The 27299-nt window shown below is 41.5% G+C and overlaps 1 protein-coding gene across 1 annotated transcript in view; it reads left to right on the forward strand.

Moving 5' to 3' along the window:
* Window positions 1-27299, forward strand: part of SORCS3 (sortilin related VPS10 domain containing receptor 3) — a 588390-nt gene that overhangs the window by 448723 nt on the left and 112368 nt on the right. The window lies entirely within an intron of this gene.

Below are 27299 nucleotides of genomic sequence, written 5' to 3' on the forward strand. Positions count from 1 at the left end.
TGTGTGTGTGTGTGTGTGTGTGTGTGTGTGTGTGTGTGTGTGTGTGTATGTTACTGAGCTAAATCATACTTGCATTTGAGGGCAACCTTGATCCCCCTGTCCTCTGCCTTTCCACCCTTCTATGGTCTTTTGTTTTCCAGACTGCTTCCTATAGGAACCTTGAACTTCAGAATCTCCCTGAGTTTGCTAAGAGCTGAAAACACCTAAAGGGCTTTCTCGGCCTCACTCCTGGTCTTTTAGTCCAGATCAGCCCCATCTCCCCTATAAGACCTTCTCTGAACTTCCAATCTGGGTACGACTCTTCCTCTGAATCTCTGGAGCTCTTACTACCTGCTGTTCCTCTAGCCCATAGGCTATTAGGAATTGTTACTTAAGTCTTAGTGGATTTTTCTCCTTCTTTCCAAACTGTGTTTTACACTCTCTGAGAAGAGGGGCAATATTTTATACACACATTTTACCCTGAACCTTGGCCTTTGCAAATCAAGGGTGCTCGATGTCTACTTGTTTTATTGACTATGCATGTAGCGGTCACTATTTTTTACAAATCAGCTGCGTGAATTTTTTTTTATTATTATTAGAGTATAATTGCTTTACAATGTTGTGTTAATTTCTGCTGTAGAACAAAGTGAATCAGCCGTATGTATACATATATGAAGCCTCATGGATTTTTGAGCTCTACTATGATATAGGAAAAGTAGCCAGCCAGGCAAAAACGAGCTTGAAAGAGGGAGTGAAAGAGAGACCTTTGTGCTTATATAATCACTGTTTCTCAGCCAGAATTTCAGGATTTTTTTTCTAAATCTTGGCAGGTCATTGGTACTGCCATTTTCTTATTCATAAGTATTTATTGAACACATACAATGCAAAATATACAGTACTAGGCACTACACTTGGTGTTGCCCAGCTTTCTGCCTTTGACCTTCTAATCTTTGCCCTGCCCCCTCACCCTCTGGGAGATCTCATGATTTTGAGCATCTTCTCCATGTTCTGATGACTCTCAAGTCAATGTGCTGTGACCTCTATCATGTACGGTAGACCTACATATCTAACAGCCATCTCAATATCTTCACTTAGATATTCCACAGGTTAAATGTAATTGACATGTCCCCCATGAACTTGACACATTGGTGGCACTGCCCTCTACAAGGTCATTCAAGGTAGAAACCTGGAAGCCAGTCTATGTCATCAAATTAAATGAATCCACAGCCTCTGCTAATATCACCTGATTTCTCAAGTGTTTCCTTTCATTCCATTCCCATTGTTATGGCCCCAGTTTAAGGCTTTATTGTTGCTTTCTCTCTATTTAATGTTTTTAAGGTAGAAGCACAGGGATGACTTATGAATTTACCAATCTGATTGCCCTTTTCTTAATGCTAATCCTGCATAAAATGATGAACATAGCAGAACTGTTTCTGGGCAACATGACTTAGAATTTAAAATGTTCAATTTTCTTGTTTCCTTTTTCTTTGTATTGCATAAAGTTTTCCGTAACTGCAGGCAGAAGTCCAGAATTTTTTTCTAACTGTTCTGAAATACTCCTTTTTAAAAGAATTATTATGCTGGAAACCAATAGACGTTTTTCTCTTTAGTCAGCATCAAATTTTATTTTGTTTGAAAGAGATATGCATTCCCATTATTCAGTAAAGTTTTATTGATCCCCTACTACATTGCAGCCCCCTGTTTTAGGTGCTGGGGTTAAGATATTGAACACAACAAAGTTCTTGCTTTTGTGGCATTTACATGCTAGTGGGAGACAGGAGAATATGTAGGTGATATGTATACATCCACACATACATAGATATGAAAGGTTGTGAAGGGTAGTGGTCAATGACCTGTAGTTTGAAGCCTGATGGCCAGCATTTATTCCAACCTTGGTTTGCCACGCTTAGCTGCATGACCTTGACCTAGGCCTCATTTGACTCATCTATAAAAAGAGGATAATTATAGTACCTACTTCATGGGTTGCTAGGAGGATTACATTTGTAATCCCGTAAAGCACCAAAACAATGTTCTGTAAATGCTGCTTTGTATCTTTTTATCTATCTTCTACTATCGTCTGTTTATCTGTCTACAAAGTATAGCAGGTGATGGCAGTGCTATGGATAAAAATAAATGAGGGGCCTTGAATGTTGGGTGTCTGTGGTTATTGCTATTTAGGATGACCTGGGAAGGCCTTGTTGGGTGATGACCAGGGAGAGAGTGACAGAAGTTCGTAGTCAGAGGGGAATGTGGAGCTAGGTCTGTTGTGCCCTGCACTTCCTTGTGCCCCTTATGCAGATGTGGGGTAGGCAGCTAGAAATTTGAGGCTGGGTTTAGAAGCAGGAATGGTGGGAAGGTAGGGGCTGGAGATATAAATGGGAAGGGTGTCTGCATATTGATATTTTTGAACTGCAGCATTGAAGTCACCGAGGGAGTAAGTATAGCTAGAGAAGAGAAACCATCTAAAGACTGAGCCACAGGACACTCCAATATATAGAGTTCAGGGAGATGAGGGAGGCAGTAAATGACACTTGGAGAATATAGAGATTACATCAGGAAGGCACAGGGTGGTAGATCCTACAGGACCTTGAAGACTGTTTTAAGGATTTTTTTTTACTATGAAAGAGATGGGATGGGAAGCAGTTGAATAGCAATGCTCCAAAAAATGCAAAAGGCCAATACTCTTGAGAAAAACGTTGAATTTCATTAATCATCAAATAAACACAGATTAAATGCTGTTATTTGCAACTATCAATTGGCTACAATAGAAATAAGATAAAGGATGTCAGTGGGTTGCAGGTAAACAACTACACATACTGTGGGTGCAAATATAAGTTGGTTGCCCATCAATATTGAATCAGAGTCTTTTCATTCTCATAGGTGAGTTTGAGGATTGACTGACTGATGTGACAAATATATCTTAGTTCTGACAGTGTATGCTTAGTTTTTAGTTTTAATTGCTTCTTTTTAAGAAAAAAATCATTATGTGGTCTGTTTTCCTTGCTTTCCTGCATATGTATTTGTTTGAGGATTTTGAATATTTGTTCTAACCAAGCTTTATGAATATAACTTTATACAACATAGCACATCTTCTACTTTTGTATAATCTATTGATTTCCTCTTGTGACCAATTTTAAAATTAGTGCATTTCCATGCCTTTCTATTTCTTCCCCTCTCTCTTTAATTCCTCTACCACACAGTTTTGGTTGGTTATGTTATCTCTTAGTGTTTGCTTTCCTATAATTCTGTTAGTTTAAATATTTTATTAAGCTCTGCTGAAGACAAGTAGAAAAAAAAATAGCGTGTGTGTTTATGACCTCCTTCATTCTCCCTTCTATCCAACCCCAGTTTTGTTAATTAAATCATTTGGAGCATTTATATTCTGCTTGAACCATCATTCCTGCATTTATTTTGATTTTAGTTTTAGGTAAATTTATTCAGTGGTCCTTTTACTATAGTTTTCCCATTTGTTTCTTGGTTGTCTGAAATTTGTCCTTTAGTAATGTCTTCAAGAAAGGTGAATTCCGGAATGTTGAAAATATGTTTGTTTATCCCCTTTATGCTTTAATATCATCTTTTTTTTTTTTTTTTGCGGTACGCGGGCCTCTCACTGTTGTGGCCTCTCCCGTTGCGGAGCACAGGCTCTGGACGTGCAGGGTCAGCGGCCATGGCTCACGGGCCCAGCCGCTCCGCGGCATGCGGGATCTTCCCGGATCGGGGCACGAACCCGTGTCCCCTGCATCGGCAGGCGGACTCTCAACCACTGTGCCACCAGGGAAGCCCTAATATCATCTTTTAAGGTATAAAAGATGTCATTTGCTTTCCATAAAACCTTTGCTCCCTTAACTTACTGAATGTTACTGTGTCTGGCTAGTCTCATATTTTCCCTTTTAGATGTCTTGATATATTTTCGCCCTTGATACATAAAGTCCTTTAAAAAAAATATATATATATATGTATATATTCACACACACACACACATATATTTGAATACTATTTACTTTATTAGTGTGTGTTTTGTGGTCGTTAATGCTATGTTGGTTCTTTTCCATGGAATATGTCTCATTCAGTTGGTTCAATTTCTTCTTCCTTTTTAATTTCTCGGAAGTTTCTGTGGTATGTATTTTGAAATGTATATTTTATTTAGTATATGCGTTAGTTTTATTGTTTTGGCTCCCTTCCCTCAAGACACTTAAAATGTGTACAACAGGCAAGAAAGACAAAGGGGAGACATCTTTTTTTTCTTCTAGTATGTTTAACTCCCTGAGCAAAATGAAATTTATAAAAACAGTTTTACTCATACTGTCCTTGAATGAGTATGTAGCCGTGTCCAGGCTCCTCTTTGCCTTTTTTGCTGCTGTTGTTTTTAACTTTTTTCATGAGCTTTGCCAGCTTATATTTTATCTCTTTTTGTTGTCTCAACATATCTCCCCTGAGCTCTTGTATTTCTGCTTGACCTCTTCTTTGATAGAGGTGATGACATCATGTGGGTTATTTTTATTTGTAGCAGTGTGGTCACAATTTTTATTTAGTTCATGGAAACATTTTTTGTTCTGTGTCTGCTCTTTGTTTTTCCTGTTCCTTTCTCTCTTTTATTTTGTTGTATTATTTTGTAACTCTTGTGCTGTTTTCTTCTCTCTTTATATTTTTCATCATTACTTATTTTTTAACGACATGAGCTCGTCTGGCTGAACTATTTGAGGAGGTTCATCTTGGGGATCAGGGCTCTGATCAAGGCTCTCTTTAAGCTTAACAAGAGTCCCCCTTTGTTCTCGGTGAGGTTCCATATAACTAAAGATTATTAGTCTGTTAGTGGATTCTTCTTATAAGGTAAAACTGCCTGAGCGGTGCTCTAGCAGCCATGCCTCTCCAGCTTCTCCTTGTCACCAGTGAATTCTGGAAACGCTCCCACTGCCAGTTCCTGAGCCACATTCCCTTGGTTCCAAATAATAGGCTGTTAGTTTTACTCCTTAGGAAATATCCTCTTTAGAGAACTCTATATCTCTAGCTTGATCTAAGATTTGTAGCTGTAGGCATTTTTGCTCTGGCGCCTGTCTGTACCCTGTTTGTCCTTCACTGCCTTTGGCTTCCTTTCCACATTTAGTGTTTCAGGGTTATGTTTTCCTTAAGTATAGAATTTGCATTTTTCTTTCCTGTTTTTCTTGTTGCTCCAGGATGATTTATGAAAGGAAAAGGGGTGAAGCACCATTATTACTTGGCTATTTAAAACCATTTATAAACCCTTATCATGTATTTTCTGAAATGTTGCAATAACTTGCTAACTGATTTTCTTGCTCCCAGATCAGCATACCTCCAATCTGTTCACAACACTACCTCCAAAGTAATTTATTTAAAATAGAAATCAGTGTCCTTGCCTTCAGTGGCTTCTCGTCACCTATAGGTTAAAATCCAACTTCCTTAACACTGCCTACAAGCTCTTCTACTATCTGGATCCTACCTACTGCATCAGCCTCATGTGAATTCCTTTCCCACCACTGTTCCCCATATACCTTCCTTTTTATATTTTACCCTTCAATAAAAATAAACTATTGTAGTCTCGATGCATACACCATGTCGTTTTTGCACCATGTCATTTCTTGCCTAATATGCCTTTCTTGTACTCTCTTTTCTGGCTTGGAAGGTTCCTTTATCAAATAAACTCATCCTTTAAGATTCAACTTAGACAGCGCCGCCTATAGGAAGTCTTCCCTGACATCCTCAGTCAATCAGGATTAGACCAAACTCCTTTGCTGGTTACTTATCCGTGTGTGTTATGCTTCACGAGCCAGGTCTGTAAACTTTAAGGGGACAGGACTATGTCTTAGTCATCATAGTTTTTCCTGCACTTAGCATAATGACTGGAACTCAATAAAAGTTTGTTGAACTGAACTGAACTGAGAAGATAAGATGCGTCCTTATTCTCAGGGAGTGTAGTTAGTTATCTTTTTAAAGCAAGGGAGTCTTGTTTCTCCAACTAACAATATAAGACAATTTAGGGTAATTGGCAATTGCTCACTGTATAAGAAATTACCATATGTAGAATGTCTCTGCATTTTTATAGAACTGCTGTCCAGGAATTATCCATTATATTATTCAGTGTCCTTTTTATATTCATTCATTTAAATGTATTCAAATACAGTCAGCCTAGTGGGGAACACAGACAACAAAGCAATTACGATGGAGTGTGATGAGAGCTGTATTTGTGGAAAACATGCATTGGTCTTGGATTGAGGAGGAAGGGCTCTTCACCCTGCCCTGGGAGGAGGGTCAGTACAAGTTTCCTGGCAGCAGGACTGTGAGTACCAGTTAGACAAGTGAAGGACAAAGGGCACTGCAGGCAGACGGGAAGACATAGGTAAAGTGAGGGAAGTGAGAGACCATGGTATGGGTTGGCCAAAAAGTTCGTTCAGGTTTTCTGTTATGGAAAAGCCCGAAGGAACTTTTTGGCCAACCCAATATATCACAACCTCTATCTAAGGACAGCTGTAATTATGGGAGGGAGTGAAGTGGCTGGAAAGTAAATTAGAAAATTGTCCTGAAGAGGTAAACCTTGTCTATTTCCTTTAACTGAATACTGATAATTTTGTGTTTTCCTCTTTGCAGTTGCTAAAAAGCTCACAACTGATTGTTTGGGTCAATTTTAGCAGTTTCCCTGCATTAAGCTTTATGCTGTTCTTCTTCCTTTTTCCTATACCACTGGCCATTTTTGATGACTTGGCACCTTTCTTATATTTTTTTATATTTTTGCTTGATAATTGCCTTTTTTTTTTTTTTTTTGCGGTACACGGGCCTCTCACTGCCGTGGCCTCTCCCGTTGCGGAGCACAGGCTCCGAACGCGCAGGCTCAGCGGCCATGGCTCACGGGCCCAGCCGCTCTGCGGCATGTGGAATCTTCCCGGACCGGGTCATGAACTCGTGTCCCCTGCATCGGCAGGCGGACTCTCAACCACTGCGCCACCGGGGAAGCCCGTTAATTGCCTTTTTTTAAAAAAAATTATTGGATGCCATCTCAAATACATTTCTGCAATCAGTGTGGGTCTTTTTTTATTTTATTTTTTTGGAGAGTATGAGTTTTGAAAATTGAAGTGGGGATCAGTAAAGGCTTTATGGAAAAGGTAAGATTTGCACGCAGTGATGAATATCTACCTCTGAAGCAAGGAAAGAGCAAGGAGTTTTCATTCTGTTCATGGAAATAAAGCTGCTTCAGAAGACTTTTGTGGGCTTCCCTGGTGGCGCAGTGGTTGAGAGTTCGCTTGCCAATGCAGGGGACGCGGGTTCGTGCCCTGGTCTGGGAAGATCCCACATGCCGCGGAGCGGCTAGACCCGTGAGCCGTGGCCGCTGAGCCTGCGCATCCGGAGCCTGTGCTCTGCAATGGGAGAGGCCACAGCAGTGAGAGGGCCGCGTACCGCAAAAAAAAAAAAAAAGAAGACTTTTGTAAGAGAAGAAAACCCTCAAACCAACAGTAGCTTCTCCTCCATTGTTTAAACCCACAGATTTGTATCTGAACAAGATATTAGGGCATCAGGGTAGGTTGTTTTCTTCCTACCCTGGCTAGAAGTCTGCCAAAGAATGGTTTTGGGAAAAGCTATAGCGCACCCGGGCTTGGGTCCAGCCCAGCCTTTGTGGGTGACGTCCCTGTGGAGAGTTGGACACCGAGGATTATGCTGCCACTGAAAGTCTTGCCATTTTTCCATAGTTTGACTTTCAAAGGGGAGACTTGCAAAAGCAGATTAATCACTTCTATGCCTACAATTTGAATAGCTAAATAACAGCAGGATGGGCATAAGGGGCTTTGGTGTGTTTGGTTTTTCATAATTTTAAGGGATTTACCACTTAAATTTCCTAACTTTTAAAAGTATTGATATCTTATATTTTGTTTTAGTGCTACCGGAGGTAGAACTCTAAGGGAGAAAAAGACAAAACCTCGCAGAAAAGGAGACCAGTCTATCCCCTCACTCTTTGCTACCCTTTTGTGCCCGATGTTTTTCTTGGTGGCTCTTACATTGGCTCTTAGGGAACTTGTCTCAGATGCTAACAAAAATGGAAGAGAATGGGGGTTCAGGACCCTTAGCCCTCCTTAAAAAGTATAATTCTGCTTTTGTTTGCTCTGTGTATCAGCGTCCTTAATACTTTTATTTGACAAAAGGAATCTGCTGCTAAGAAAGGTTTGAAAACCACTGACATTTTTATAGCACTGCTGACTGCATAGGTCAAAGTCAGGCTTTTGTGTGTGTGGACAACTGAACCACTAGGAATTCGGGTGACATCCAGGCTTATATCCTCTCTCTGCATATTTACAAATGAGGTGCATGTATTTAAGGCATAATTATTTACCCACAGTGAGTCATTATGTACAAACGTATATGCATTTGAGAATGCAGTTTAAATAACCAAGAACCTAGCTAACCTCTTCATAATGCGCTTCCCATGATATTAATTTTGCATAAAATATTCACCCTCTCCCATTTGTTCCTCTAAAGGAAAGCTTCCCAGGCCCAGTCATAATTTCCTTTTTCTGGGCGTGATGTTATTATTTTTTATCCTGTATCTTGTGTGGTAGGAGGGTCCATAGACTTATTCATGCAGCTCCTATAATTTAGACAGATCCCAAAAGTTCTGCCTCACCTTTTACTTTTTCATTGACAAAGAGGTAAAGGTAGCCATCTTGATGGTTTTGCTTAGGGAACCTAGTGTTTGATCTCCTGCTATTGGGGGTGCTGAGCTGGAGATGTACAGAAAACTGTGAAATGTGTTAATCTGTCAATGCCTTTTCTGTGCAGGAGGCCCAGGTCCTGGGGTTTTGTAGTAAAATCAAAAGGAGCTAATTCTTCCCAAAAGAGCCCTTGTTTTAATGGGAAAGTGTCTGCCTGAAATGCCTCCGTTCCACATGGATAAAAGAGAAATCGGCTTTCCCCTGTAGGGGCAGAGGGAGAGAGAGATAAGTTGGTTTCTGTGTCCTGAGCCAAGATGGTTGGAAATCTTGTCTTTTCTCCTTATGGAGTAGCTTTTGTAGTGATTATTCTGGAGAATAGGTAGTTCAGCAGTGGTTAGCAGTAAAATCCCTTCAGTGATATGATTCGTACCCTGGCTATGAGGGAGTGTGTTGAAGAAATAGGAGCAGAGCCCTAATAAGTTATCACAAGAGATTTGTATGTCTTTCCTGAGCTACATGAAGCCCGGTCCTTTCCTCTCTCCTGGCACAGGAGGTGGCGTTTAATGTGGTATGGTTTCAGTTTCACTGCGCATGCAATTGAATTAAAAAAAAAAAAGCAAGTATGATACTGACCTATCTTCAGGTATCTAAAGTATAAGAGAAAAAAACAGATCTATAACTAAGATCCAAATAAAGTACTCTGGAGGGGTGGACAAAGCAGAAAATTTGAAGGAGGGAAGAGGCCATCCCAACCTTGCCAGATACTTCTTCATATCCACAAGGAGATCAGTAACAGTGCAGAACCATCTGCTATGTAATGCCCCTTTTGACCCCTGGTGAAGTTGTGTAGAGAAGCCCCCTCTACAGCAAGGAAATCTGAGGGTGGAGCAATGCCATACATAAGAGTGGTTCTCAGATGATTCCAGTAGTACAATGAAACCAGTGGGTAGTTTAGATACAAGTTGCTGTTCGTTTTTAGGAGTTGTGTGTATAAACATAGAAAAATAGCACCATTGTACTATTTTTGTGCGTTGGGAGATGTTCTAGAAGTATTAGCAATTAGCAAGTACAAGTAATCAATTAACAGATATTTGTTGAGCCGCTAGAAATACTCCAGGTGCAATGGAGCATGTTAGAGATGGAAGACGTTGTGCCTGCTCTGAAGCAGTTTATGATCCGAGTAGCTAGTGGTCTGATGTGGGGAAAAGAACCCTGAACTCAGAGACCTGGGCTGTAATTAGGAACCTGCCCCCTGCCAGCCAGGGAACACTGGGCAATTCACTTGCATTCTTAATTTCCTGATCTTTGTAGAATGGAATCATGCTACTTGCTCTGCCTAAATTGGAAGGTTGTTGTGAGGATCAAGGGAGATACTACTAATGGCTTTGGAATGCTTTGAAACTACTAATGGCTTTGGAATGCTTTGAAAATTAGGAGCCCTATAAAATGCAAGAATCAAGAGACTAATCCACGTGCAAAACTCAGCCTCACTGTATTTTGTGTATGCACCTTCTCTTTGAAGGGTTTTTATAAGCCTATCACATAAAAGATTACTAAATCTTTCCCCCAAATTCATTCTTTAATTATTCATGGCTTCAAGTCATTTATCGACATATGTGCATAATAAAATCATCCCACATGTCTTCCATAGTGTTGGTTATCAAAGAAACCAACTTTTAATGATACACATGTCTGTGTATAGATAGCTGTAGATATCTTTCAAGACTCTTGAGTGCCTTCTTGTAGCATCTTGGTCCCCAGAGCCCTGGGTTTTGATACTTTAAGAGCCCGTTTTACGCACCTACATGAGAGGTAGAAGAGCCTCGATGATGTGGCTACTGTATCCCTAATAAATTGTTATCTTTCTGAAAGAAAAAAGCCCTGAGGCAGAAATTGAGTGTAATTATTAGAAGAAAAGCTATTTGGCAATATTTTAAATGATGTTAATTTGGCCTTAATGGGAGAGATTTTGAATGTTAAATAGCAATTTCATCATTAGGGGCACATTTACAACACAGGAGTTTAAAGAAAAATGAAAGAGTTTCAGAGATGATCTTCAAAAGAAATCCAATAAAAACATCTTCAGGTGAATATCCTTGAAGCGCCTTCAAAATCTTAAGTGTTTTTAACAGGCAGCACTAATGGAAGGTCTTTATTTATTTATCTTTAATGTTCATCAGAGTATAGTTCATTTATAAGTTGTGTTAGTTTCAGGTGCACAGCAAAGTGAATCAGTTATACATATACATATATCCACTCCTTTTTAGATGCTTTTCCCATATAGGCCATTACAGAGTACTGAGAAGAGTTCCCTTTGCTGTACAGCAGGTTCTTATTAGTTATGTATTTTATATATAGTAGTGTGTATATGTCAATCCTAGTCTCCCAAGTTATCCCTCTCCCTCCTCATCCCCTGGTAACCATAGATTTGTTTTCTACATTCGTGGCTCTACTTCTGTTGTGTAGATAAGTTCATTTGTACCCTTGTTTTTAGATTCCACACTAATGGAATCTTCAGCTCAAAGCAATATCATATGATATTTGTCTTTCTGTGTCTGACTTCACTCATGACGATCTCTAGGTGTATCCATGTTACTGCAAATGGCATTATTTTGTCCTTTGTTATGGCTGAGTAATATTCCATTGTATATATGTACCACATCTTCTTTATCCATTCCTCTGTCGATGGACATTTAGGTTGCTTCCATGTCCTGACTATTGTAAATAAACACTAATTATTAGAGAAATACAAATCAAAACTACAATGAGGTATCACCTCACACTGGTCAGAATGGCCATCATCAAACATGTACAAACGATAAATGCTGGAGAGGGTGTGGCTAAAAGGGAACCCTCCTACACTGTTGGTGGGACTATAAATTGGTATAGCCACTATGGAGAACGGTATGGAGGTTCCTTAAAAAACTAAAAATAGAGTTACCATATGATCTGGCAATCCCACTGCTGGGCATATATCTGGAGAAAACCATAATTTGAAAAGATACATGCACCCCAATATTCGTGGGAGGTATTTAAATAGCATGTAGCTGGGCTGTGTCTCTACACCTATAATGATATTAGTGGCTTGATGTAAAAGTTGTTAGTATTTGAAATACTTCCATGAATAAACACAAAATAGTGATCTGATCATGAAGTAATAATATTTAGTTGACCTTTGTGTTGAACATCTGTGTCCCATTTCCCATGCTTCTGGACTTGGGGAGGCTCACGATAGACCCCTCAGTCATTCTGGTGCGGATGCATACCTTGAATTTCAAGGCTGTTGAGATCCTCTGGGACAATTTGAGCAATAGGAGTCATGGGCCGGTGGATAAGGACTCCTCTCTTCCTGAGTCAGGAGGGCCTTCTGAGCCTTATCATCTTCATAGGGTCCCCAGTAGAACTGAGCCCCAGTTGCTTATAATAATGACCAGTTCAGTAGTGCACCTTGGGATGGCTTTCCCTTCCTCCTTGTTTCCTGCTTCCTAGTTCCACCATTCCTGTTCCCTAGAAACATTTCTCAAAATTAAACAAACAAAACCCAAACAACCCCCCCCCCCGAAAAAATAAACTACCTGCACAAAAGCCCTTGTCTCAGGCCTTCATTCTGGGGGGAACCCGACTCAAGACAAATTGGAAAGACTCTCTCTTTGAGTCCCTGCTATGCATCCAGGATTGTAGATAGGGTGGACTCTACAAGACAAATAGAAAGAATCACTCACACCCCTGGATAAAATTCCTCAATCCAAACACCCATTCCCAGGCCTTCTAACTTTTCAGGGACCTGGCTTATTGCTTATCCTTCTGTCCCCTCTGCCTTAAGCTTATTCATCCCTCTTTCCGACTTTCCATCAGTGTTTAAATATTTTAAAATATCTACCATCCTTAAATTAAAACAAAACAACAAAACTTTCTTTGAACCCCATACTCCTCTCTAGAAATGACCCATCTTTCATTCACGACCAAATTTCTTGAGAGCACTCTACCTTCATTATCCCATTTTCTCGTTTCCTTCTCTCTTTAACCCACTTGAGACTGACTTCTGCCTCTGCTACTTCCTTGAAATTACCTTTGCCAAGTTCATCAAAGATATCTTTGAATGGTGTCTCGACAACACCACTCAGTAATGATATTCATGGACCCGTCTGCAGCTTTGGAATCTCCTGACTGCTCCTTCCTCCTTGAAGCAGCCTCTCTCCTTCGCTCCTTGATAATGAGCAGTCCAGCTCCTCTCCCTACCTCTTCAGTCTCTTCTTCTTCCTCTTCTACGGAGGTACCTCTTCCTCTGCCCACCTTTTAAGTATTTTCTCTGAGAATTTAAAATATTCTCTCAGAGCCCTCACTGCATTCCTTTTCTCTGCTCACGTCCTGCCCTCTCTCTGATCAATCCTTCCTGTCTGTTCCTACAGCAGAACATCAGTTACAGACCAGATGCTGATGATTCCCCAGTGTCTCCTGCTGAGACAGAGTGACTCCTGGGAGGGGCTCTGTATTTACAGGATGTCCATCAATCCTTTCAGCATAGCGATCTCTTCACTCTATTCAAAACTTTGCTGTGTCTATCTCTAATAAATGATTCCTGTTTGCTTCTTCCCAAGAGATCTGCTGAGGCTCCATGGAAGTTATAATGCTTGTTGCTTACTAGGCCAAAATAGCAAGGAGTGTTTCCCCTTAATCTCAGAGAATTGTTCTGTAATTAGCTACGTATTGGAACCTAAGTATTTGCCTTTCTGGTAGTACATGGATGGGTATGTCTGCTTTAGGGGTGTCAGTTTTGTTTTTTGTTTTTTTCTCATTTTGTGTATCGCCTCTGAGTAATTGGTAATAGCTGCATAGAAGACTGTGTTATCATGGTTCAGTAGGAAAGGCTGCTTTTGTTAATTAAGTGTCTCCATGGGCATGGTGGGCAGTAGTGGCATGTCTCCTGTGCAGTGCATCTTACAGGAAGAGTGGCACTCGTAGTGTTTCGTTATCCAGGGGCCTCATATTGTTAGATGCAGCTTGGGCGTTCTGGTCTAGAAGGTGGTTATGCTTTCCAGGGACCACAAACGTTTCTGTATTCAGCTCAAAGGCATGAGATCAGCCACACAACTTTCAAATCTCTTCCGCTGTTTGGAAATCTGCAAGTTCCTATTTCCAAAGCAGTGATTCTTCAGAATGTTCTTTCCACCTAGCCACCCCACCAATCTTTACCCACCCATCAGCAAATTGGAAGAATTGTTGTCTTTGTTGGAAAAGGACCTCACATTTATTAAGTGTCAAATTTATATCTGGCATGTGTGCATCTTACTATTTTTTTTATTCTACTTTATCTTCATAGGATCTCAGTGTGGTACATAGCATCATCTTTATTTTTCAAAGGGGGAAACTGAATTTCAGGACCTTTTAGAGAATCACCCTTTGTTGTATAGCTCAATAAATGTCAGCATGAGGAGGATCTGACCTCAGGGCTGCCTGGGTTCATAAAGGATGACGAAAGAAGACAGTGACCCATTTCTCATTCATTTCCCCAAGCTGAAGACCCTCACATTAGCACTGAATAGCTGGTGTTCCCAGAGCTTTTCCAGATGACTGTAAAAGTGAAAAAGGCAGATGCTCTCCCTGTCTTGGTAGATATTCGGGGCAAGAAAGCCTCACTGCACTCCTTGCTCAGTGAACTGTTTGTCAGGATCTGTTTCAGTTTTGTTTCAGATCAGAAGCTTTTGCTCAGTCATTAACCAAAGAAAGGCTTAATGGAATTCAGTACAATGTAATCATGCCCGCACCTCTGAGAGTTGTCCCTCAGATACACTAAGAGGATTATTCAACCACTCATCACTAAGGTGCCAAGGGGGGTGAGTGGCAGCATGGCTGATCATCATTACCATCCCCAGCTCCACTCTTCTCGAGTCTTCTGCACTTGCCTTACACCTCTCTGTGCTTGATCCAATTTCCATGATGTATTTCGGGGCATGGCATCTCTTGTGTCCCATTCCAGGATGCAGAAGAGCTGTTGCATCATGACCCGATCAGGTCTCCCTGTTATCATTCTCTTCCAAGTTCCAGCAAGTCCCCAACACCCACTCTGCTAAGCGCAGCTCCCAGGAGGATCCCTTTTCTGGGGCCTCCTATTAAAGATAATTGTATTGTTGTAAAAACAACAGTGCTGATAATGAAGGCAGTTGGGCTGTTGACTGAGAAGCAGACTATTACGTGCAGTTCTCTCCCCATTACCATTCTAACTAGAATATACATTTCAGAGGTTCAGCTTTTAAAAATTTTACTTGTTCTTCCTTTAACTGCATCACTAGCTAATGGGGTAAACAGACATTTTGGATTTCTGCAAGAAACTTTTGAAAGCCCTCATGGTCAGCCAGAATAAGGTCTTCTTGGAGATTAATAGTGGCAGAGCCATGGCTAATCAATCAAGTTGATTTGATTGAACACCTACTATATACCCTGGGCTGTCTGAGACAGAATTGTTGATTGGTTGATTCATTAATTCATTCATTCAACAATCATTTATTGAGCACTTAATATGCTCCTACTACTGTTCTTAATGAAAGGGATATAATGGTAGACAATACTGACAAAGTGTCTGTCCTCATTTTTTGTTCAGTTTAGATGTAGAGGTAGGACTGGATGGCCTGACAAGTCTCCATGAGTGATGCTCAAAGCACCTAAGATATACGAGGCTTCTTTCCAGAGCGAGGGAGACCCATGAGGCATGATATGATCAGGACATTCCCTGGAGAAGGCAGGGCTCAAGCCAGTTCCCAAAGAAGGGAATTAACTTGAGGAGTCCAACTTCAGGACTAGCCAGTGCTCCAAAGAAGAGAGACCTTTAATGGCAGGAGACAGTGTCCATGGAATGGAGTAGGCAGGTGGGGGAGGGGTGGCAAGTATTCCTCCGTTTAAGCCTGGTATCACTGTAACTCACTCTGTGACCTTGGGCAATTAACTTTCCTCCCTGGAACTCAGTTTTCTTATCACAAAAGGCAAGGATGGCATCCAAGTAGAGCTTTCAAACTTTTTGTTGTTGTTACTGCTCTTAACAGTGGGAACCACTTTTCAGGCAGCATTGTTCAAGGAATTCCAATATGTAAAACAGATGCAGGTGGAATGGATCTAGTTTAAGAAGGGTGAGGGACTGTATCAGCTCCCCCACCCACCCAGCCTCCTTTTTACCTTTTTATGGACACTCTCAAAGCATTGCTGTAGAATTCTAGAATAGAATCCAGTTTGGAAGGCAGTGGGCCATAGAATCCAGTTTGGAAGGCAGTGGGCTGTATGACTCCAGAAATTCCCTTCTCATGCTAAAATTCCATAAGTCTGCTCACTCTATGGGGCAGTCCATTGAGTCAGACATGTAGAGGGGACTGTTATTTGGAAGTATTTCCCAACTCATTTCTCTAATGTCAGAATTTTTTAAAAAAAAGATATTTGGGATGTAGCTAATTGCTCAGGAGAGTTGCTGAATCATTCTTCCCTTATTTCCTTTCACATCCATTTACTGAGGGCTCAATATGGAGATAATGCAATAGATCAAAAATTAAAAAGCAAAATCTAAAAGTTTCTGCCATGGGAGGGTTTATAGTCTAGTGAGAGAGAGAGAGAGAGATAATACATAAGCTAAGCAATAAAGAAGAAAAATAATTGCATACTGTGAGAAATCTATGCAGAAATAAGCACAACTGAAAGAGCCAATAATAGCAAGGAGGGGACTTCATTCATTCATTGATTCCATCTGTCCCTCAAATTTTTCCGGAGTTACTACTATTCACAAAGCATAGGGCCCCACTTTGGAGATTTTATAGTGAACCCAAGACAGACCCAGTCCTCTTCTCATGGGAGCTCATGATTTAGATGGATTCTCATCTCTGATAGTTATTGGGAGGCAAAAATAAAATAATATAAAAGCATAAATTAAGTTAAAATTGAGTGTGTGTGTGCATGTGCGTGTGTGTGTGTGTGTGTGTGTGTGTGTATAATATACCCAGATTTTGCTTTTGAGCCTGGGACACGTGAAGTATGTTCATGACAGGCAGATTCATGCACCCTCTTCCTAAACTGGGAGTCAGAAGGTCTGAACAGAAATCAATTCCTGCAATTTGTTTTTAACTTCTTTCTCCTTAGCCGGGATTGATTTTTGTCTTTGTGATCAATGGCAAAGAGAATAGCTCCATGGCCCGAGCAGCTGTTCAGGTGCTTGGTCTGGTTAGCCCCACATCCAACAAACAGAACTTTAGAAGCTGATTATGAAAGGAATAGGATGAAGACGCTTAAGGGATGGGCCTGATTACCACTGCCTTCCTGGTGAACAAATGCCTGCAGGTGTGGGACAAGGCAGAGGGACACCCTGCCGTCCCCAGTGGGTAGAATAGAGCATGGTGACACTGGGAAGGAGGAAAGCATTGGGATTCGCTTCCTGTTTACCAACCTGACTCTCTCCTTCCCTGACTCCCTTCCCTTTAAGCTCTTCCTTTTTCTTCCTCCTCTTATTTCATCCTTCCTACATTCGGAACTGCAAGCAAAACATCTGTTGCAAAAAAAAAAAAAAAAAGAAATTGATTGGTTCTTCTCTCTCTCTGTTTCTTGGACTTTAAAATTGTGTGATTCTTTAATCGCCGTTCTCTCCTCCTCCTCCCTTGTTTCCTTCTAATCCAGCTTGTGTGTAATGGGAGCATGAAATTAGACACTTCCCCTCTCTCCCTCTAGCCTTGGAACTTCTCCAGGCCAGGCAAGATAGCTTCCACTTTCTCCTCTGAAAAATGTTTTCGGAAGGAATGCACACCTTGTGATAGCGTGTGGTGGTGATTCCACTGAATGCAATTAGGGTGGAGAGGGGGCCATACCCAAGGCCTTCTGTCTTGTTCTCCAGAATAAATGCTTGCCGTTTTACTGCCTGCCCCAGGCGACCGCTTCCAGATTGCAGTATGGAGAAATCATCCGAGGGCTCTTAATACGATTGTGTTAATTATTTCAGGGCGCTGTGTAACTGCTTCTTAGGTGTTCTTTGTGTATGTGGGAGGGAAGGCGTAGAAGTAGTGGCTTTCTTACTTCCTCTGAAATATCTGATATGAGTCCTTATGAAGTGGATTGAACATACCTCTTCTGGGTAAGAAACAGAAGTTTCTCGGCATTTTCTTGGTTAAAGAGTTGTCCTCAGCCTTCCTCCACAATTTTCACCGCCTAGCTAATCTTCTGTCTTATTGAATAATCCGTAAGTTCTTGGAGAATCAGTTATACATAAAGAATCAGCTTTATACATAAAGAATCTTTATACATAAAGAATTTTTTATACATAAAGAATCAGCTGACATTTGTTGAGTGGCTAGTATGAGCTAGGCATATTATTAATGCATTTAATTGTTACGACAGCCTATGAGGTAAGTCCAACTCTTACCACCATTTCACAGAAGACGCACAGAGCAGTGAAGTCATTTTCCAAAGATCACACAGCCAGAGCAGAAGTTTGCCCGAGGCAGCCTGACACCAGAGCCTTCTTTCTCAATCTCTGCTCTTGTTCTGCTCTTTAAACGAGAAAGCGTCATGACTTAAACTTTCTTGTTTGCCTGAGTCAAACTGGGTCAGGAACTGTGTAAGGGGCAGTGAGTGGAAAGCTTAGCACAAAGTAAGTGCTTACAGCATGTTTGTGGAGTCATTGAATGACCACAAAAGAAACTGGCCGCACAGAACCTTAGGAGATAGGATTTAAAGAAGACATTCACGCTGAGGAGACAAGGACCCAGCAAGTGAAGGGATGAGGAACACAGGGGTGTGACATTTTTGAGCCCCTACTTTGTGTCAGGTGCACGCTGGGCCTTATGATATGAGGGTGCTTATCTGTTTTTAGATGAAACTGAGGTGCAAGAGCAGTTAAGTGCTTTTCCTACAGAGTCGTAATTGCCAGTAGGGCTGGGGGTGGGGGTTGGGATCCATGTCTGGATTTCTGTTCTGAAGTTCTTTTCAGATTTTCACAACAAAGAACTAAGTCAGTAAGCCCAAAAGGTACAGAAAGATAAAATCCCTCATAACCCAGCTGTAACTCTTGGATGTTTTCTTGAAGCAAAACTACGTTCCTGATGTGAACCACCTCTGCAGAGATAAACAAATAAAATTTTAATAAGATTATTGAGCAGTATAGTATTGCTTTCTTATTGCAAATGTCAAGTGAAAATGAAGCAGAGTGTCTATGTCAGATACTGAATGGCAAAGACTCTTAATAAAACCTACTACACACGCCCACTGTTTCTTGCCCTTCCCCCAAAGTGCCTCTTCTGGAAGCAAGCAACCCCCAGTGATCCACACACTTGGATCTCCCATCCTGCTACCTTTCCATCTCTGCTGGTGATCTTTTTCTTCTTTCAAGCTCCATCCCCACCTTTTCTCTCCACGTGTCCCTTTGGTGTGTAGGATAGATAGTTCAGCCGTGACCCGGTTTCTCCAGTCTTCTATCCTCAAATCCATCATGCCATTCGGCGAAGAGGATGTCCTTCAGTATGAGAATCCCCTCTCCTCCTAAGGCAGTGGGAGTGTAAATAACACCTGTTTATTCACTACTTATTACCAGGTGTGTGTGCAGTTATGTGAGTGTGTGTGTGGAGTTAGGCACACATGAGCTGAAATCCCAGTCCAACCCTTTGCCAGCTGTGTCACCCTGCCATCTCTGTGTCTCAGTCGCCTCATCTATAAAATGAGGTAGGATGAGTGTGGACTTCACAGTGCCAAGCACTGATTCTATTGTAGTCTAGAAAGATCATAAGTTGTGTCAACTATTGTGGTTCTGGGCTGGGGCGTTTCTCTGTTTTATATTTCTTATCCTTTGCCCTGCGCAGGGCACCATAGTACTGGCCTTCATCTTGTATTGTCATTTGTACACCTTACACGTTTGGCTTGTTTTTACAGGGAAATGGTGAACTCCATGAGGTCACAGCCCCATGACTCCTGTGATACCTGACACGGCCTGGGCACAAAAGTGCTGACTAAGTATTTGCTGATTGATTGATAAATGTAACACATAGTCGAATTGGGGCCAGTATCCCTAATGAGATGTCTAAACGTGATTAACGTTCAAGGGACGATGTGAATTCGGCCAGACCTTTAATTAATATGTGGATTCGGCAGTGGGTGGGGAAGAACATCTTGTAATGTGCTTCTTTGTTTCCCACAGGAAAAACATGACCTGGTTTTCCATGCTGTGGTGTTGCCAACCACTCAAAGGAGTATTTGATGTAAAATCACGACCCACTTGTAAAAATCCATGCAATTATCTCCACTTTGTGTTTTTCTGATCTTGACTTGGTGAACACAGACCGAAGCAGCCTGGCAATTTGAAAAGAGCCTTGGGCTTCAAGTCAGAAGTTCTGAGGTTGGCTTTGAGCCTTACCTTTTAGTAGCAAGGTGACATAATGTGGCCTGTCTGGGCCTCCAGCCCCTGAATTCTAGCATGGGGATATCATTAGACCTCCTTTGCGCTCCAAGCAAATGAGATTCAGTCCAATAATGAAAACTAATGGCATGAAGTAGAATACAAATATGAGTTATGACATGGGTGCCGGATACTAAGAGATGGTTAACTGGGAACAGGACACATTGTCTACCCTCGAAGATAATACAGTACAAGAGACCTAAGATGTTCCCTCTTCCAGTAATTCAGGACAGCGGCTGATAAGTGCAACGAGAGAGCTACAGACAAAGAGCCCTGAGAATCAGAGGATGAAAAGCTGAATTCCAGCTGGGAAATTGGGATGGGGGAGGACTCTTCAAGGAGGTAGCTTTTGATGTAAGCCGGTGTGAAATTCCTTAATGCTGGGATTTGTGTCAGGGTGAATCCCTCCAGGTAACTGGTCTTAAACGAGCTATTCTTTGGAAAGGCTCTGCAGTAGATACTTTAGATTTTTTCAGGGTTGCAGAGTGTAGCGGACATTGTCAAAATTTAAAGACCCAAGTCCAAATCCAGGCTCTGCTACTTTGGAGCTGAGTGACCTTATACATGTAAATTAACTCATCAGTAAAGTGGGGCTGCATAGTATCTCTCCTCCAAGGTCATTGTGCATGAGGGCAGACAGTGCATACAAAGTGGTGAGCACAGAGTTTGACTCTCCAACAGTGACGCTTCTGCTGATGGAGGACAGGACAGGCACGACACAGAGAGTACAATGGGGAAGCCCCAAGAAGTAGCAGAGTAGCAGTTGGCATTTTACAAATATTCATGGCTCTCTTGGGGAGGTGGCAGTGTTTTCTGAGAAACAGCTTGACAGATGGTTTAAATCCGTGCACTGCTGTCCCAAAATGAGGCATGCAAATCCCATGTTGGCAAAGTTTTCCTGTTATATCTAGCAGCCCAGGTATCTCCAAGTCTGTCTGGAAATCCCATGTCCCAAAGAAACATTCCTGCTTCTCTAGAAAATTAATGGCTTTGTTTTCCTTGCCCTTTTAGGATCTTTAAATTATCTTGCACATATCAATAAAATTAGTCATTCTCAAAGCAGCTATGTGCACCTGCCATTCATCCCATGTGGCTGAAGACACATCTGATCTATAGCTCTGCCCATCCATTTCTTGCTTTTCTTCTCATATTCTGTATTGCCTCTAACCTTTCAGTCTGTAGATAGCTATAGCCCTACAGACTATCTATAGCTACTGGCCCAATGGCAAATGTCAATGCCCCAAACAGTCAATAGAGTGGGCATATGTGGATCATCAGCTTGATTTCTGTACTAAGGCTGCTATAAAAACCATAGACTGAGTGGTTTATAAAAGCAGAAGCTTATTTCTCACAGGTTTGGAGGCTGGCAAGTCCAAGATTAAGGAAGATTTGGTATCTGGTAAGGGTCCACTTCCTGGTTCATAGACGGCTATCTTGTTGCCATGTCCTTACATGTTAGAAAAAGAGAGAGCTCTCTGGGGTCTCTTTTATAAGAACACTAGTTTCTCCCCAAAGCCCCACCTCCAAATACCATCATATTGGGGATTACGTTTCAACATACGAATTTTGCGGGGGACACAAACATTCATTCTACAGCAATTTGTCAGTGAGAATACTTCTGAAATCTTTGGGTTCCTGGGTACATATACAGGTCAATCATAACACCCTACTCATTGTACTTGTAAAGCAATTTATAGTTAACATGAAAGCATTTTATTATCTTATTTACTTTTCTGTAAGAGAAGGATAATTATTATTTGTTCCGTTTTCATAGAAAAATAACCTTGGAACTCCAAGAGACTAGTCACAATGCCTAAAATTGCATGTCTGGTACATGATCAAGCTGAAACTAGAATCACAGATGTTACAGATACTGGGATCTTCTACCTTTCTTCCTTCTTCTCCTTTCCCACTCTTTAGTTTTTGTTTTCTGAAATTCTGGGATGTTATAGAAAAGACAGAGCCTGGCTTGGGAAGATTTCAGCCAATTAATTGACCTCATAATGTCTACCTGTATAAAGGAAAAAGGCTATGTGATATCTCAAAGAGAAAAACTTACATAAGTGTAGGAAGGCTATATAAGCTTGACTCCTTGCAATATCTTTTCTAGCCCTTTCTCAGTTCGTCTTTTACAAAACCATATTAAACTCACAGTGCACAAGAAACGGGGACATTTGTGAAAGAGGAGGCAGGGGAGGTGTTTTGATAGGAAGTTTTAACATTTGTCTTTAAGGTTTCCATGGGTAGTGTTTCCTTTTTCTGTGAAGCTCTGGCATCCTGATCTAGAACTCAACATAGACTGTCTCTGTTTTAGCTTTTTATCTGTTATTATATTAACTGGGAGTATTCGAATGCTTCCAAATTTTATACTCCAGGATGACAATTCAAATCCATATCAGTTCTTTTTTTATTGCTGCACTTATTTTCTTTGCCTTTTTATCCCCCAACAAAACTAGCAGAGGAAAGACAATGAACTTCCATTTTGCAGGGTCAAGTGGGCATCCCAAGAACTTCTTCCCTTCCTTTTAAATTGTAAAAGCTAAAACATGAAGATGAGACTTGCAGCTGCTTAATGGTCAGATCTCTGGCACAAAACACGTTGACTCTGTGGTCTCCATAGGTGGTCTTCTCTACAAAGTCATCCTTGCTGAGGGCAACAAGAAGAATTTCAGTGTTCTATCCCTGGTCGATTCTGACCAGGTAGCCCATGTGGCAACCCTGACACTTCCTGAACAGCCTCCAGTTTACATATAAACTGTTGCCATGGTCAGTCACCCTAAGTCCTCTAAGATATTAGACTGATACAGGCATCTGTGCCTCTAGTTCAGCAGGGACAGGTAATATGCATTGAGTACTTAGGACGTGTCAGGTATAGGGCTAAAACTCTTTACATGCCATGGTAGATTCATTCCTCATGATAACGTGTCATTAGGTAGCCTTAATGTCTCCATTTTCCAGAAGAAAAAATTGGGAAGGCTAAATTACCTGTTCAGGGTCACCAAACCAGCAAATGGCAGAAGCAGATTTCAAACACAAGTCTGGGATCCCAACCAGTGTGCTAGAATGCTTAAAAACCAGAAGAGTCTTCTTTGAAAATATGTAATTGGAAACTTATCAAGCCCAGCTCCTTTATTATATTTGAAAAAACAGCCTCAGAGAGTCAGGCCTACTGGTTCTTCTTGTCTGTGTGGTCTAGATCTAGACATGGTCTTGGTCCCATGCTTTTCTAACTCATCACCTTTTCTCTACCTTACTAGCATTCCCCATAGGCAGTGAAGGCCCCAAGAAGCCTCTTGGCAGGACTGGTGAAAGCGGAAGTTGATTTGTCAGTATTTTTTGGCCAATAGTGCGCTGGCAGCCTCAGTACACGTCTTCCCTCCAACACCGGCCCTACAAGCACACGCGTGCGCGCGCACACACACACATCCCTCACACAAAGAGGGAGAGAGCAATATTGGCTTCACATCAACTATCTTATCCCAAATCTATTCTCGGTAAAGCTATTTTGGGGCTATGTTAGGGGCCCGATAAAAAATTTTATGGGCAAATCTGTTGCAAAGAGGTTCAGCCTCAGCAGGAGTGTTGTGGTAGGCATTAGATCCACTCTTTCTAGAAACAGGCATATTGCATTAATATCCCAGAGCCTCTAGGACATAAAACGAGCAAACACCAGTTTGACAAACACTAAATTCAGCATCAAACAGTCTAGCAGAGGAGATGGCTTGCTGATAGGTGTCTTGTTCTAAATGCTGAACACAGGTTTGATTCAGACACATAGTGTAGTGCCTTAGCAGAGCGCTTTCAGAAAATGAACTCAAGATGACAGAGACGACATAACCTGCCATGTAGAAGCCATCCTGACACTTAAAGCTGCATCCTAATGAGACCCATGGCTGTTTATTGACTCCTATGGCCCGGTAGTCGGAAGCCTGTTTCTTTGTTCTTAAAGAAGAAATATGATCTTTAAAGGAATTATGTAGGTGGAGAGGAAGAGAAAGGCCTAACAACGTCAAGACTTATTTTAAATAATCTGAATAGAGTTAATGAGCAAAGAAATTGGAAAAGTTAATTGTGCATCATAGCACTCAGCTGTTCCCTCTCATTTTTTAAGGAGGAGGAAACAATGCAAGGGCTGCGTGAGCAATAACTAACGTATAGCCTATAAAGATGGTCATTTCTCTTGGCTTGGACAGATTCTTCACATCGTACTGCACCCAGCAAGGTCCTCTAGCTGGAAAAGCTTCTATATGTCACTTCCTATGAGGGCAGCAGCTCTTGTGTAAGCTGAATTTAGCTGTGGCCTCTCCCATTAAGGAGCACAGGCTCCGGACGCGCAGGCTCAGCGGCCATGGCTCACGGGCCCGGCCGCTCCGTGGCATGTGGGATCTTCCCGGACCGGGGCACGATCCTGTGTCCCCTGCATCGGCAGGCGGACTCTCAACCACTGCGCCACCAGGGAAGCCCTTATTCACCAATTCCAATGTCAGCACTATTCACTCCTGTGTAACAATAGAGCATTGATTTCTCAGGGCTAGGAAATTGACATGAACCCTACCAGAGAAAGATCTGCCTTGTTGGTGGGCATCTTATCCAGGAAATTGAGAACTGAAGGACCTGGCATCCATTCCCTTCCATAGAGAGGTTTGGAAACCTCACATAGCCTGAGGGACCAGCATAAACTTTGCAGTCGGATAAACTTGGGTTCAAATTCCAGCTCCACCAGTTACTTGCTGTGTGTCTTTGAGTATGTTGTATAAGTTCCCTATGCCTCAATTTCTCCTCTGACCATAAAGCAGAAAGCTGGTACATACAGAAGAATAGTGCTTGGTATTTAATAAATGCTCAAAAAACATTATATTATCGATACTTTTACCTTGTAGGGTACTAATAATAGTTTTAACAATAATAACAGTAATAATTATTGTGGATATTGAATAGTATTGTGGATCTAAAGCACTCATTACATGATAGATATTCGAAAATATTAGTTTCTGCTTCTCTTCTCAGATTACCTGTGCCCACTTATGAATTCTAGAGACATTAGAAGTTCTCTTCTATCTATGGAAGAAGCAGGCTCAATATGACCCAACACCCTCTGGTTCCATTTTGGGGGGCAAATTTCTCTCTCTCCTGCAGGGCAAGTCATCATCTAGAAGCAAGGAGAAGTGACAAAAATATAGGAGATGTCAGTTTAGACTTGGTTACGGCAGGCGTGGGAACAAGTCAGCGGAGACAGATGTGTTTAACGGCCAATGTATTTGTCCAAAGGAATCATTTTCACTGGCCAGGAGCCCAATTAAACCTGTAAAATGGAAATCCAGAAAATCAGATTAACGAGCCAGTCATTAGTAAGGAAGAGGCCCAGCTAATTCTGTGTTTAGCATGACTGATGGTCCCAGAGCAAATAATTGGATGACATCCATCAAATGTAAAATAAAAGGTGTCACTGAAAGGGAAAGTAGTAATAATCTCTGGGATTTACAGTGCCAGCAAATTTGCTTGTAAGGAAGAGAAAAGTTCATTAAAATAGATTAATAGGTGCTAAACTTTATTCCTTCCTTGTGTGATTGCCAGAGGACCACACAAATAATAGCAGAGAGGCAGCAAAGGCACTAGGCTGGTATCATTCCAGCACTGGGAGGACTCTGCTCCTAAGGGGGAATATGCTAGAACTTCTATTTGGAGATAAGTCCCTGTGACCAGCAGGGACTGGGCAGGGATGGAGTTCTTCTCTACAGCCACCGTGTAGTCACTAAACAATGGAGAACATCGAACTCAGAGGCTCTCTGTTTAAGCGAATGGATCACAATTCATTGTTCAGTCAGTAAGTATTGACTTCCTGCCCTATGCCTGCCGCTTTGGAGATGTGCTCATTCCTAGGTAAATTTTTAGGCATAGGCTGGAGTTGTACAGTGGCTGGGACAATGAAAGGCTGTATGATGTTGGGCAAATTAGTGACGTCTCTCAGCCTCAATGTCCTGACCTGTAGAGCATATATATATATATATATATATATATATATATATATATTTCCTCTACATGTCAGGAATATATATATATGTATATATATGTATATATATAAGTGCAAATGAAGTATGGTTTATAAACTGCTTACTGTAGCATCTTCCACCTAATGTGTTTTCTCACTGCATGGTGATTACTATTCCTCTTGTTTTTATTACCTCACTTCTCTTCTAAGAAGACATCATTTTTAAGATGCAGTGTCAATGTCATGGCTGATTCTCTGGGAATATGAGGAAACACAAACATATACACACAAGTCAATTACAGAGATTTAAAAAAATTTTCTTAAAGATGTTGGAATTAAGGAAATGTTACAATTGTTGACATGAGTAAGATGAATAGAGGATTTGCCTCAGTCACAGGAGGAGGAGAACAGGTTTAGAGCCAATCTTTACTAGGTTCATATTTGTCTTATCTTGGGCAAGTCATTCCATATCTTATAGACTCTGCAGGGTTGTCAGTGGGATTAAACTAGATAATTTATGTAAGGGAGGTTCTGGAGCGTGGTAGATGAACCCAATTGATGACAGTTTTATCATTTTTTGTATCATCATGCATCCACTGATTGCCTGCCGTGAGACCAACATTACTTAGTAATCAAGAAGTTACACCCTTATAATAAGACATGGAGGGATCATTATAGGTATATGTACACCACAAGAGTAAATGTTGAAATGGAAATGGAAATAACAAAATTCAGGAGATGAGAGGAGGGAGAAGTTATAATGAATTGGTGGCATCCACAACCCTTCCATGAACTCCGGGGCCTTACACTGAGCTTTCTGCAGTACAGAGAGTGGACAGCCAGGACAGAGGCAGAGCTGCAGGAGCCAGCTTGATGTCGCTGGGGGATGCTGTGGCATCAGAGGTACTGGGGAACCTCTGGGCTCCTTGGCCTTCGTGCAGCCCTTTAATATTTTAGATTATCCCATGGTAGTTCTGAAGTGTAATTCCATCTTCATGTTTTATTTAAGCAGAAACTCTCCCAGGTTGTGTGTGTGAGCTTCTGTGTGTGTGTGCGTGCGTGTGTGTGTGTGTGTGTGTGTGTGTGTGTGTGTGTGTGAGAAAGAGAGAGAGAGAGAGAGAGAATCTGTGCTTGCACAGGGCCATACAGGCATGGCTGGGCTGAGTTCCAGAGTCAGGTCAGCAGGACCCTATCAAGGGGACCACTCTGTTCTCCTTTGGCCCTTGGTAAGTTAGAAACCCCAGGGGGCCCTACCTTGCTCTGTGGT

This window comes from Monodon monoceros, unplaced genomic scaffold (assembly GCF_005190385.1).
Source record: "Monodon monoceros isolate NGI ecotype Baffin Bay Population unplaced genomic scaffold, NGI_Narwhal_1 Super_Scaffold_4, whole genome shotgun sequence".
NCBI classification, from domain to species: domain Eukaryota; kingdom Metazoa; phylum Chordata; class Mammalia; order Artiodactyla; family Monodontidae; genus Monodon; species Monodon monoceros.